This window comes from Hylobates moloch, unplaced genomic scaffold (genome assembly GCF_009828535.3).
Source record: "Hylobates moloch isolate HMO894 unplaced genomic scaffold, HMol_V3 SCAFFOLD_8, whole genome shotgun sequence".
Lineage (NCBI taxonomy): Eukaryota > Metazoa > Chordata > Mammalia > Primates > Hylobatidae > Hylobates > Hylobates moloch.
Genome location: NW_026652283.1, coordinates 113,995,268 through 114,008,986, shown reverse-complemented (window position 1 = coordinate 114,008,986; position 13,719 = coordinate 113,995,268).

Sequence of the window (13,719 nt, the reverse complement as noted above, 5' to 3'; positions counted from 1 at the left end):
CCTAGTATTACTGCTGCCCTTGGAAGAAGGAAGCCATGTATGGACAGATACAGGGAGAAAACCATATGAAGATTGATGATTCGCCTGATGCATCTACAAGCCAGCAAATGCCACAGATTGCCAGCAAACCAATAGCTAGGAGGAGACAAGGAAGGGTTCCCATAAAGTTCTCAGAAGTAGCGTGGCTTGATTTTTTACTTCTAGTCTCCAGAACTTTAAGATCGTAAATTTCTGTTCTTTTAACCCATCCATTTTGTGGTACTTTGTTACAGCAGCTCTAGGAAACTAATACAATGAGCAAAGGTCTTGAGTAAACATTAGAGTAAAATACACAAATGTCAACAGTCACGTAAGGTGCTCAATGTCATTAGTTACTCCGAAAATGCAAATCAAAATCAAAATGAGGTATCACTTCACACCCATCAGAATGCATTTTTTTTTTTTTAAGGAAAATGTTGGTGCAGATGTGAAGAAAATGAAGCTCTCATAAGCTGTGGGAATTTAAAATGAATTGGCCACTTTGGAAACATATTAGTAGTCTTTTAATGAATTAAAAAGACCTACCATATGACACAGCAATTCCACTTAGGTATATATCCAAAAGAATTGAAAATAGGTGTTTAAACCTTGCACAAATGTTCATAGCAGCACTATTCATAATTGCCAACAGGGAGAACAACTCAGATGTTCATCAGCTGAGGAATGGATAAACAAAATTGATAAATCCATGCATTAGAATGTTATTTAGCCATAAAAAAGTTACAAAGTACTATTACATCCTGCAGCATGAGTGAACTTTGAAAACAAGTGAAAGATGCCAGATACAAAAAGCCACATAGTATATCATTCCTTTTATATGAAATGCCCAGACAGAAAAATTCATACACAAAAAGCAGATGCGTGGTTGCCAGGGGTTGGATGAGGGTTAGAATGGGGAGTGACTATTTAGTGGTTTGAGGGTTTTTTTAGGGGCTGATGAAAATATTCTGGAGAGTGGTGATGATTGCATAATATTATGAATGTACTTCATGCTACTCAATTATACGTATTAAGTTTAAAATGATTAATTTTATGTTACATGCATTTTACCACCACCACAACACAAATTATGAATATAGCTATATAAAGGTATTTTAACAACCTACTAATGCTATTCAAGAAGACATGGTTCTCTTATCTGGACTTCAGTGTCCCAGTTAGCCTTGTCATGACCAAAAATATTTACATGTACGTACATATATATATACATATATATATGTATGTATACACACACACACACATATAACTACAGATTACACTATATATATATATATATATCTTCCATAATGAAAAAGCACCATTTAATTCCTTTAAGAGGAGTCATTGCACCTGAATGGATTTTTTCCTGTTGTATTGTGCCTTTATGTAGGAGTAAGATGCTTATTAGCGTGGAAAGCAAGAGAAAATGGGCAGACAACAAGATCCTCAAAGCAATGCAGAAAAAGGAAACGTAATATTTAAATAATGGGGATGAGGTTAATGATTCTCAATTCCTAAATTTTACTGTATAGTTTGACTATAGAAAAGATGTGTTCATCTAGTGGACTATTCTCCAAATACAGATCTCTATGATAAAGCACTGGCACCTTGCCACAACGGAGAAGATAGTAGCCTTGAATGACCTTTTAACTGGTGATTGCTTTTATATCAAACACTTTTCAGCTGATTATGAACAAGATTCAGCCTAATTTTAAAGCTAAAATTAAAAATACCTGGGGCCTCAGTTTTACCTGTAAACATGAAATGAAAAGGTGTTTTTATTTTTTTCCTGTAGCCTCTCAAGGAAGAAATAATTCTATCTTTAATATGTTTTTATTTATTTTATGAATGGGCAAATATCCTAACAAAAAGGAACACACGTCTTACAGTTCGTCTTGGGAGAGAAGGCTATTGCTTGATAACTAGGGAATACTGTTTTTGAAGCACCTTTGTGGTACTTGACATGTCAGTTATGTTTTCAATGTTCAGCCCTATGTCAGCCTGCAGAAATTTCTCATCTGCCAATGTCTGTCTATTCATATTGGCAAGTTTCAACACAGCCCTCTTTAAGGCTTGTGTTACTGATACTTAATTTTTAAGTTTCAAAATCTAGCATTTCTGTGCTAGATCCTCAAATCAATTTTTACATTCTTTTGTAATTTATAGTAATATTTTTGCCTCTTCCCTATACTCAATAATTGGCAGTGAGCTATATTATCACTTGAGTAACTTTATTACCAATTGTGCCATATTCTACTATCACAAAGTATTCTTTTAAGGCATTCTTCAGATACTATCATTTTAATTGGTGTCTTCCAGAACAATTCTATAAGAACTCTGTAAGATTAGCCCTTTTACTGTTATGTGAAAAAAAAACAGGGTAACATGATGGGCAAAAAAATTGAGACTGAAATTTTAAGTGTAACACTGTCATGTGTTCATTGAAAAAATAATCATTTAACTTTTGTGTGTTGCTATCTCTGCCTTTAAAATATAATAGTGATGCCGTATCTCATATAGACAGGTTGTGAAATCCAAAAAATGTATTGTACATGTTCTTGGTTTTTAAGTCTTACAAGGTTCCTTTCCAGCTAGAATCTTCTTTGAAGAACAGGAAACAAAGAAGACTTTTCCTGGCCTCCTCTTAGACGCTGGAATAGGGTAACTAAATCAACTACTTCTCAAAATTTCCAACTTCCAATCATATCAAGAATAACATTTCAAACAGAGCCTACCAGTGAAAATTCAAGGTATCTTGTAACTTTCACCCCCCTTTTTGGGGGCTGGGAGGGGTTACCAAGCTGTTCCCAAAGTTGAAGGAAAAGAAGGCATACTGTGCTTCAGCAACTTTCCTGAGCTCCGTATTTCCTTGACTGCAGTTTGTATTACCCATAAAGGGAGATTTATCATATCTTGGTGCCAAAGCTGAAAAATTACTGGGTAAAATATATACATCCCCATGTATGTTGCTTAAATATACACATGAACATGTAATTCAAGTTTTCACTGTGCTGTATTTAAGTAGGTAAGACAGGAAAGACAGAATCCCTGAATTGAAGCAGATATGAAGTATATAAATGATAGTACTTCCTTTTTATTTAGTGTCTTTACTTTTTGAAATTTTTGCACATAATTTTATTTCATCCTGACAACTTCACATAGTTGATAAGACATAAATGTCTAAGACACAGAGAGGCAAAGGTAAATGCTTAAATGTTGATGGACTATAATGGCAATTAGCTAACTTCCTGAATTATCTCCTTTACAGGAATTCCCTTTTAAAATATTATATACAGATATATACAGACACACACAAAAAGTATATATTCATAAATATTCTTAAAAATTAAGGCTATCAATGTGAAGTTTGTCAGTCCCTTGGAGAAATTAGTTTAACTTCGTTGTAGATGGACCAGATTTGAAATGATGAGCAAAAAATCTATGCCTAAATTTTTTAAATAAAAAGAGCATTGAAAAACATCTTGATTTCCCTCTCCTTGCCCCCTACCAATCCTAGTGGGATTGTGCTTTCAGAGCCTGTGCTTTCAATCTGAGTGACATCAGACTCAGAGACCATACTTTAAGACAAAAACAAAAACACAAAACCACCACTGGCTAATACCACCCCTGTTTCCAACTAATTAGGAATTACTTCCTAAGTACCAAAGCTGCCTCTCCCTCCTGATTTGCATAAAGACCTGATTTACTACACTTATTCTGAAAACTAATTCATACTAGGGTAATCTGACCTGAGGGGGTGAGAGTGTTACCAGTACTGGAAAACATTTTACAAATTACAGTTTACTTTTAGGGTCATGGAAAAACACACAAGGAGACAAAGCAGAAATCTCTGGGCTCTAATATTAAATGTTATTGACTAATCAGCATCTGCTATGCCGGGGGACTAAATTAAAGCCTGACTCACAGAAGAAAACTATTAATGATTATTTTTTAATACAAGCATCTTTCCTCTTTTACCTGCTTCCCACATTCATCATCACCATGTGAGCACAATATAAAAGGAGCCAGTATTATTAGGTAACACAGTAACGTGTCTCTCTTCTTTCTGTTCCAAGCAGGCAGGGCCATAATTCATGATTCTTTATATATCAGTTAGAATCCTTGTCTACCTAGATTTTTATGCCAAATAGAGAAAGTGTAAATTTCCAAATCTGCTTTTCCCAAAACATACCTTTTCCTTAGAGAAAGGGCCCTATAACTGGCCACAAAAGGAATTTCTTCCAAAATTAACATACTTAGGCTACTATGACTGTCTGGGAATGAAACTTACACCAAGAAACTCTTTATGCAAATCATTCAGACTTGAGTTAGATACAGAACAATGAATGCAGATGAGGCACTTACAGTTTTCTGTCCTTCTGAGTTTACATTAATTATATTTGAATATGAAACCCAAAAGGCTATTTAATTCACAATAACATCACTTCTACATAAGCTTTACTTTAGTAATTCCTCAGCACTAGGACTGGAGTTGGAATAGTCTATTTCAGTTACGTTCACATACATCCTGGCTAAGTACTAGAAGCAGGCCACCCACGAATGTGGTTTTTTTTTTTTTTTGTCATGTTACTTCTAGTAAAAGAGCAACTGTATTCTACTTTAGGTTATTGAGAGAGAAATACTGTGGCCAGTAGTAGCGGGGAAACCCCATGTATCTCCAACAAGGGAAACCAGAACCTTGGATAGAAACTGTATGATTGGGGTCTCGCTTTGTTGCCCAGGCTGGTCTTGAACTCCTGCCTTGAAGGAGTCCTCCCACCTGGGCTTCCCAAAGTGCTGGTATTATAAGCGTGAGCCACTGTGCCCAGACCACATATGCACTTTTATTTTATTTTTTATTTTTTGAGACGGAGTCTCGCTCTGTCACCCAGGCTGGAGTGCAGTGGCGCGATCTCGGCTCACTGCAAGCTCCGCCTCCCAGCTTCACGCCATTCTCCTGCCTCAGCCTCTCCGAGTAGCTGGGACTACAGGCACCCGCCACCACGCCCAGCTAATTTTTTGTATTTTTAGTAGAGACGGGGTTTCACCGTGGTCTCGATCTCCTGACCTCCTGATCCGCCCGCCTCTGCCTCCCAAAGTGCTGGGATTACAAGCGTGAGCCACCGTGCCCGGCCACATATGCACTTTTATAAAAAATAAAAATTATCCAAAAATATCCTTTAACCATGTGATTAATCAAACATGAGAACTCAGGAAACAAAAAGGTACAAAAGCTTAATGAGTACTGACACCACTGTAATATGGAAGCTGTCTAAACATTGTTGTCACACTGCTAATTAAGACAACATAATTCAAAATTTCAGTAAGTACTTTAAAAACTTCAGTAACTACAATATTAATATGTTCTTACAATTTACATCGATAATTACTGAAAAGAGGAAGAGTAAAAATGTGACATGCCTAGCATTTGATTAAAATAGTATCTAAAGTTAGTCTTTTTAATTGCATGTTTTTAAAAAGATCAACTATTTTTGGTAAGCATAAAAGTCATCATTATATGTTTTACCATAATCTGTAAATCCAAATTCCTAGAGGAAACTCAACATCTACCTCTGATTATAACTCTCACCAAACTAGGCAGAAGGGAACTAATAAAGGGCAACTACAGAAACGCTATAGTTGGTGTCATACTTAATGGTGAAAGCCTTAATGCCTGCTTTCCTGCTAAGATCAGAAACAAAACGAGTGGTCTTTCTCACCATTTATATTCAATAGTGTACTGAAGATTCTGGAAAGTGAAACATAATTTGAATTCTGTTTTCTTCATCCTCTTGCCTTACACCAAACTAGCAATGTGTTATGCCATTCAGAAAATGAATAATATGGTGATGTCAGCAACATGGCAAAATAGGAGGCTCCTGACTCACACACAGATGCACCAAATAAACATATGTTCATGAGTCAGTTCCCTTTCAGAGAAAATCAGAAACGAATTCAAAGATTCTGATGAACTGGGCAACTAAGAATATCAACATCAAATGGGTAAGCAAAGCTGAGGCATACCTGGTCATGGACCCCACCCCAGCTACTGCACAATACAGTTGGAAAGGAATTCCTAACACACAGCTATTCCCTGAGGGGAGGAGAGTTTGGACCACACATACAGTGTCCTAACTCTAAGGTTCCCCATGGTTTGGCTCTTGATTCACCAACTTGGAACAAAGGGGACTAGGCATACAAGTGTCTCTAGACCACAGAAAAAAAAAAGGGCAGTTTCGTATGGACACACAAACACGTGCAGGGGCTTCATTCCTGGGAATAGGGCAGAGAAAGAGATAAAACTCAAATGTTCCCAGTTTCTCTGGAAGGTACTTGCCAGAATACTCTGCCGCCTGTTGCTGCTGACAGTTTCTAACTAGTTTGCATCAGAGAGCTAATGGGGCCAACTAGCGTTAGACTTCAGCAGCCCGAGTAGGACCTGGGCACTTTATCATCCCTCTTCCCTGACTCACCCCAGCAATAACTTCAGTTCTACTGTTTCCTCCTGGAAGAAGCTTGTGTGGGCAATGAGCACCCCAGCTTTTTACAGCTACCACCTGAGGGGCTAGCTGCATTCTAAATCTCCTAGCTCTGGGAGCAGGGGAAACAGAATACGTAAGTTTCCCTAAGTGAGAAAGTGAAAAGAGTATGCAACCACTTCCAAAGGCTGTGTCCTGGGGGATAGAATAGAGAAGAAGCTAAACAGCAAAGCTCCCTGTTTCACCCCAGTAGGGAGTTAAAGCACAGTCTTCCTGTGGCTGCTTAATGGCCTGGCTTCTAACTAACTTGCATCAGGTAGTTAAAGGGATAGACAAACAGAAGCCCTCCAGCAGCCTGAGCAGGAGCTTAGCACTTCCTGAGTGTTCTTTCCCAGGTTGCCCCAGCGATGCAGATCCAGGTCCGGCCATTCTTCCTGGAAGGAAGGGTGCTGTTTGAGCACATGTGCAGGCATATGCTAGAGTTCCTCTCCCAAGCTTGGGGCAGAGAGAATGGAAATAAAACACTCATTCTCAGCTTCATCATGAGGATACAAGAAGTGGAACCCCAATCTTTCCAATTGCATCCAATAGGTCTGGCTCTTAACCTTACCTGTCTCATTGTACTGAGAGTATATGGCACATCCTAATCTTCTGGGGCCCACCTAAAACAAACAGCAATTTGGACAAATAATGAAGAGACCCACACTGAGACATAACATAATCAAACTGTCAAAAGATAAAGAGGGAATTTTGAACGCAGCAAGGAAAAAGCAACTTGTTACATACAAAAGACAGTCAGTAAGACCATCAGTGGCTTTTTCAGCAGAAACCTTGCAGGCCAGAAGGAAGCGGGATGATAAAAGAAAAAATTCAGAAAGAAAAAAACTGGAATCAGAATAGACCAGTAATGAGCTGAGAGATTTAAACGGTAATAAAAAGTCTTCCATCAGAGAAAAGCCCAACACAAGATAGCTTCACTGGTGAATTCTATGAAACATTCAAAGAATTAATACCAACCCTTCTAAACTTCCAAAAATCTGAAGAGGAAAGAATGCTTCCGAACTCATCTTATGAGACCAGAATCACTCTGATACCAAAGCCAAACAAAGCTACTATAAGAAAATAAAACTGGATGGGCACGGTGGCTCATGTCTGTAATCCAAGCACTTTAGGAGGCCAAGGCAGGTGGATTACCCGAGATCGGGGGTTCCAGACCACCCTGGCCAAGATGGCAAAACCCAGTCTCTACTAAAAAAATACAAAAATTAGCTGGGTGTGGTGGCAGGCACCTGTAAATCCCAGCTACTTGGAAGGCTGAGGCAGGAGAATCGCTTGAACTCAGGAGGCAGAGGTGACAGTGAGCTGAGATCATACCACTGCACTCCAGCCTGGACAACAGAGTGAGACTCCATCTCAAAAAAAGAAAAAGAAAACTACAAGCGAATATCCCTGATAAACATGGATGCAAAGTCCTCAGCAAAATATGAGTAAACTGGCCCTGTAGTCCCAGCACTTTGGGATGCCAAGACAGGAGAATTGCTTGAGGGCTGAGAGTTCAAGACCAGCCTGGGTAACAAAGCAAGACTCCATCTCCACAAAAAAAAAAAAAAAAAATTTAAATTAGCCAGGCATAGTGTCATGTGCCTGTAGTCATAGCTACTTTTAAGAGTGAGGCAGGAGAATCACTTGGGCTCCGGAATTTGAAGCTACAGTGAGCTATAAATGCACCACTGCACTCCAGCCTTGGTGACACAGTGAGACCCTGTCTCAAGAATAAAAGAAAATACTAGCAAAGTTAATATAGTAATACATTAAACATTATTCACCATTAAGTGGGATTTATTTCTGGGATGCAATGATGGCTCAACAACATGCACAAATCCATAAATATAATTCACCACATTAACAGAACAAAGGAAAACAATAATTTGATTAATCTCAATAGATGTACTAAAACCATTTGACAGAATTCAACATCCTGTCCTAATAAAAACTGTCATCAAATTAGGTAGAGAAAGAATGTTCCTCAACAAATTAAAAGCCATGTATGACAAGCCAAAAGCTAACATCTGAATGGTGAAAAGTTGAAAGCTTTTTCTCTAAGAAAAGAAACAAGACCAAGATGTCTACTCTCACCACTTCTATTCAACATAATCCTGGAAGTCCTAGCCAGAGTAATGAGTCAAAATAAACAAAAGACATTCAAATCGAAAAGGAAGAGTGAATTGTGTCTCTGATAACATGATGTGATTAACAAAAATCCTAAAGATTCCACCAAAAAACCATTATAACTAATAAACAAATTTTGTGAAGTCGTAGGATATATATCAATATACAAAAATCACCATTTCTATACACTAACAATGAACTATCTGAAAAAGGTTAAGAAAACAATTCCACTTACAATAGCATTTAAAAAGTATAATATTTAGGAATAAATTTAACCAATGTGGTGAAAGATCCATTTACTGAAAACTGTAAAATATTAGTGAAAAAAATGAAGGTGGCACAAATAAACAGAAATGTATCCCATGTTCATGGATTGGAAGAATATTGTTAAAATGTTCATACTGTCCAAGGCGTGACATTTTTAAATGTCTTATCCACTAACAGATTCGATGCAATCCCTATCAAAATTCCAGTGTCATTTTTCACAGAAATAGAAAAAGAAATCCTAAAATGTATATGGAAGCACAGAAAATCCTAAATAGCTGAAGCAATCTTGAGCAAAAAGAACAAAGCTGGAGGCATCACACTACATCATTTCAAAATATACTACAGAGCTATGGTATTCAAAACAGCATGGTACTGGCAAAAAAAAAAAAAAAAAAACCAGACATATTGACCAGTGGAATAGGACACAGACTCTAGAAGAAAAAAAGTTATCTATGGTCAATTGATTTTTGACAAAAGTGCCAAGAACACACAATAAAGAAAGGACAATCTTTTTAATAAATGGTGTTGGGGAAACTTATAGAGGAATGAATTTGAAGTTGTATCTCATTCCTTATGCAAAAATCAACTCAAAATGAATTAAACATAAGACCAGAAGCTGTAGAACTACAAGAAGAAAACAAAGGAGAAAAAGCTTCATGGCATTGATCTGGGCAGTAATTTCTTGGATGTAACTCCAACAGGACAGGCAACAAAAGCAAAAATCTACAAATGAGATTACGTGAAACAAAATCTTCTGCATAGCAAAAGAAGCAATGGAATGACAAGAATGCACAGATGGGGAGAAAATGTTAGCAAATTATGCAACAGATAAAGGGCTAACAGACAAAATGTATAAGTAACTCAAACTACTCAATAACAAGAAAATAAATAACCCTATTTTAAAAATGGGCGATGGACCTCAGTAGACATTTCTCAAAAGAATACATATAAAAGGCCAGATATATGAAAAAATGCTCAACAACACTAATAATCATGGACATACAAATTAAAACCATGAGATACCACCTCACAACCGTTAGAATGCCTATGATTTTTAAACAATAAAAAGATAAGTGATGGTGAGGATGTGGAGAAAAGGGAACTCTTGTACAGTCTTTGCTGAGAATGTAGATCAGTACAGCCATTTTAGAAAACAATATGGAGGTTCCTCAAAACACTAAAAATAGATTATCCAGCACTCCTACTTGTGGGATTGAAAATAAAATGTGGAAAAATAGGATGTCCAACAAATTTGAAACTGTATATTAAATGACTGCATTCCCATGTTCATTGCAGCATTATTCACAATAGCCAAGATATGAAAAAATTGAAGTGCCCATCATGAATGAATGGATTTGAAACATGTTATGTGTGTGTGTGTGTGTGTGTATATATATATATGTATATATGTATATATATGTGTATATATATACATATATATATGTATGTGTGTGTGTATGCACACACATACACTCACCACCATGGAATACCATTTAGCCTTTAAAAAGGAAATTCTAGCATTTGCAACAACACAGATGAATCTAGAGGACATTATGCTAAGTGAAATTAGCCAGGCAGAGAAAGACAAATGCTGCATGATGTCACTTATGTGTGAAATATAGAAGAGTCAAACCAATCGAAGCAGAGAATCGAATGGTGGCTACCAGAGGCTGAGGAGAGGAGAGGGAAAGGAGAGATGATAGTCAAAGGGTACAAAGTTTTAGTTAGGAAAAAGTAAGTTCTGGTTACCTATTGCACAGCGACTACAGTTAATAACAATGTATTGTGTATTTTTAAAATTTGCTAAAAGAGTAGATTTTAAATATTCTCATTGCAAAGAAATAAGTATGTGGGGTGATGGATGTATTAGCCCAGTTTGATCATGCCACAATACATACATGTATAGAAACATGACATTGTACCTAATATATATATCTATAATATATATATATCTATAATATATATTTCTATAATATATAATATATATCTATAATATATATCTATAATATATCTATAATATATATCTATAATATATATAATATGTATCTATAATATATATACAATTATTTTTCAATTAAAAATGCATTTTTTTTAAAAGAAAAAAGGATAATGTGTTAATCCACTAAAGAATGGGTACACTAAAATCTCAGAAATCGCCACTAAAGGACTTATCCATGTAACCAGTACAACCGGTACCTCCACAACTACTGAGATTTTAAAAAGAAGATCTATTACCTATATAGAAAGAAACTACAGATTAAGACACTAATAAAAATCCTCACTTTTGTAACTCACCCACATATTGGTACAACCAATACATTGCTAAGTCAAGATAGAAATGATAAGGTTCCTTTGCTTGTAGGTCTTAGCCTAGATATCTTTAAAATATAAGCATTGTCATATTAAAAGCACATTAATTACTGTGGACACTTTTTTTTTTTCTGTTCAGCCACCGTTTAACCTTTCTTGAACTGCCATCCTGACTTTCTTTGGAAAACACCCCTCTGAGACTCTCAGGACACGGGGGAGTGCGGGGGGTGTTATTCCTTGTTTTAGAGATAAGTAAATTGAAAACTACCTAATCTGAGCATTGCAACACCACTCCTTTACCTCCAACCATGCCCCTGCCTCCTACACACACACTGGTTATTTAAAGAGATGGACAATAAGGTTATTAGTGGGCCTCAGGTGGAGCTCTGCAATCTAGAACGCCTGGTAGTACAGAATAGGTGCCTAACATATCACCAAGCATTCTAGCTACCAAAATGAGCTCACATGCCAAGGAATGAAAAGAGCCAAATTCAGTCCTGATCATCTAACTTACCCTCCTGGATAAAGACATTTCAGAAGTTCTATGCTGCCTGGTCCAATTGCTTGTTTGATAAAAAAGAAAAAAAGAATTTCCAACACTATTAGCTAAAATATTTAAATGTATTATATGAAAAGCAATTTAACTTAAACAGGAACAAAGTGTTAATTCTTTATACATTCTTGAGATGTTTTAAAAATTATGTATTATTTGTATAGTTACTCTGGCCAAAGCTAATAAATTTTGTATATAATAAAATGATTAAATTTAAACCTTTTAAATTTAAAAGATTTTTAAATCTATACTATACTCCAGTTTAAGATGGCAGACTAAGCACAAATGTTTTTCACACCTCTAAAGAGACCACTGCACCTTCATTACATGAAAGCTGGTCCCTGATAGCAGTTGAAAACAAATTTAAAACTTAGACCATATGACACTATCTCAATGAAGTAATAAGTTATTAAATATCCTGAAAATTTATATGAATGAAAACATTCATCTAAAAGGTACAGTCTGTCTCTATATAGACTACTTTTAGGGGGAAAATATTTTAATGTGTCTTTAAAATGAAAGATAAAACAATGTGGAAGCTACAAAAGAGAGAAAGTACTCAAAGGACAGTAACAAAATGGAAAATTCTTGTTTTTCACAAGGATTTTCAATAGCAACCATTTCTTCTCTTTTAATCTAGAACTGATCAAGGATGTAGAATAGAGAAAAAAAGATTGCCTGGTGCATTTCTAGTTCCCTTAGTCTTCATACAAACACGCATGCAGGTAGACACACTTGAAACACACAGAAAACTCATTAAAGATAGACTAGGGTGGGCCAGGCGTGGTGTCTCACGCCTGTAATCCCAGTACTTTGGGTGGCTGAGGCGGTGGATCACGAGGTCAGGAGTTCAACATCAGCATGGCCAAGATGGTGAAACGCCGTCTCTATTAAAAATTAAAAAAAATTAGCTGGGCATAGTGGTGGGCGCCTGTAATCCTAGCTACTTGGGAGGCTGAGGCAGGAGAATGGCGTGAACCCAGGAGGCAGAGGTTGCAGTGGGACGAGATGGTGCCACTGCACTCCAGCCTGGGCAAGAGAGTGAGACTCCATCAAAACAAACAAACAAACAAACAAACAAAGACTAGAGTGGCATAAGATGAGATTCAAAGGTAGTAGGGAAGTCATGAACTTAATGACTTTGGGTCTGTGGTTTGCTATATTCAGTGCTTTTTATGTCTTTTTAAATTTTACCCACCCTACCACACTGCTTCTGTGAGTTAATTTATAATTTTCCTCTCGGTAAAATCAGGCTGCCAATTACATCATTTTCAGAAAAATATTATTTCATTGTGTTGTTTTGTATAGAGTGTTAAATTCTTAGATTTCTTTCAACTTAGTTTCAAAACTAATTCCTACATGTAAACAAGCTATTTTTACAATCAGCATCATGCACACTAATTAAAGAATGAAAATATTAATGTGCTGATTAATGTTAGATTAGAATCAATTCTTGACAATAAGACTAGGCATGGAATATAAAATGCAATGAAAATCCAAAGTACATGATGATGTGGTGTGCGTGTAATCCTGTCAACAGGATTGTTGACATAATAAATATTTATTGTTATTATATTTCCTGGAATGTACGTGCATCAGTCTATTAAAAAATTTGTCAGGAAAATATATTATTTCAGGGATTTTATGATGTCAATGAAAACCTTAGAATAATAAGACCAGTACCAGTGACTTCTGTATATTTTCTCACAACAACGGATCACTTCTTATTTCTACGATATATGGTTCCAAAAGATGAGAATTTGATGCTTTCACCAGAGAGGAGCTGTTTCCTAGGTCAGCTCTTAATATGCCACAAAAAATCAATCTGACCACAGGGTATCTACTGTTAGACAACTTATTCCTCTTTATTCTAGGTTGAAAGTGTCCATGAAAATATAAACTGCTTCCCAGAGGTGATATTAA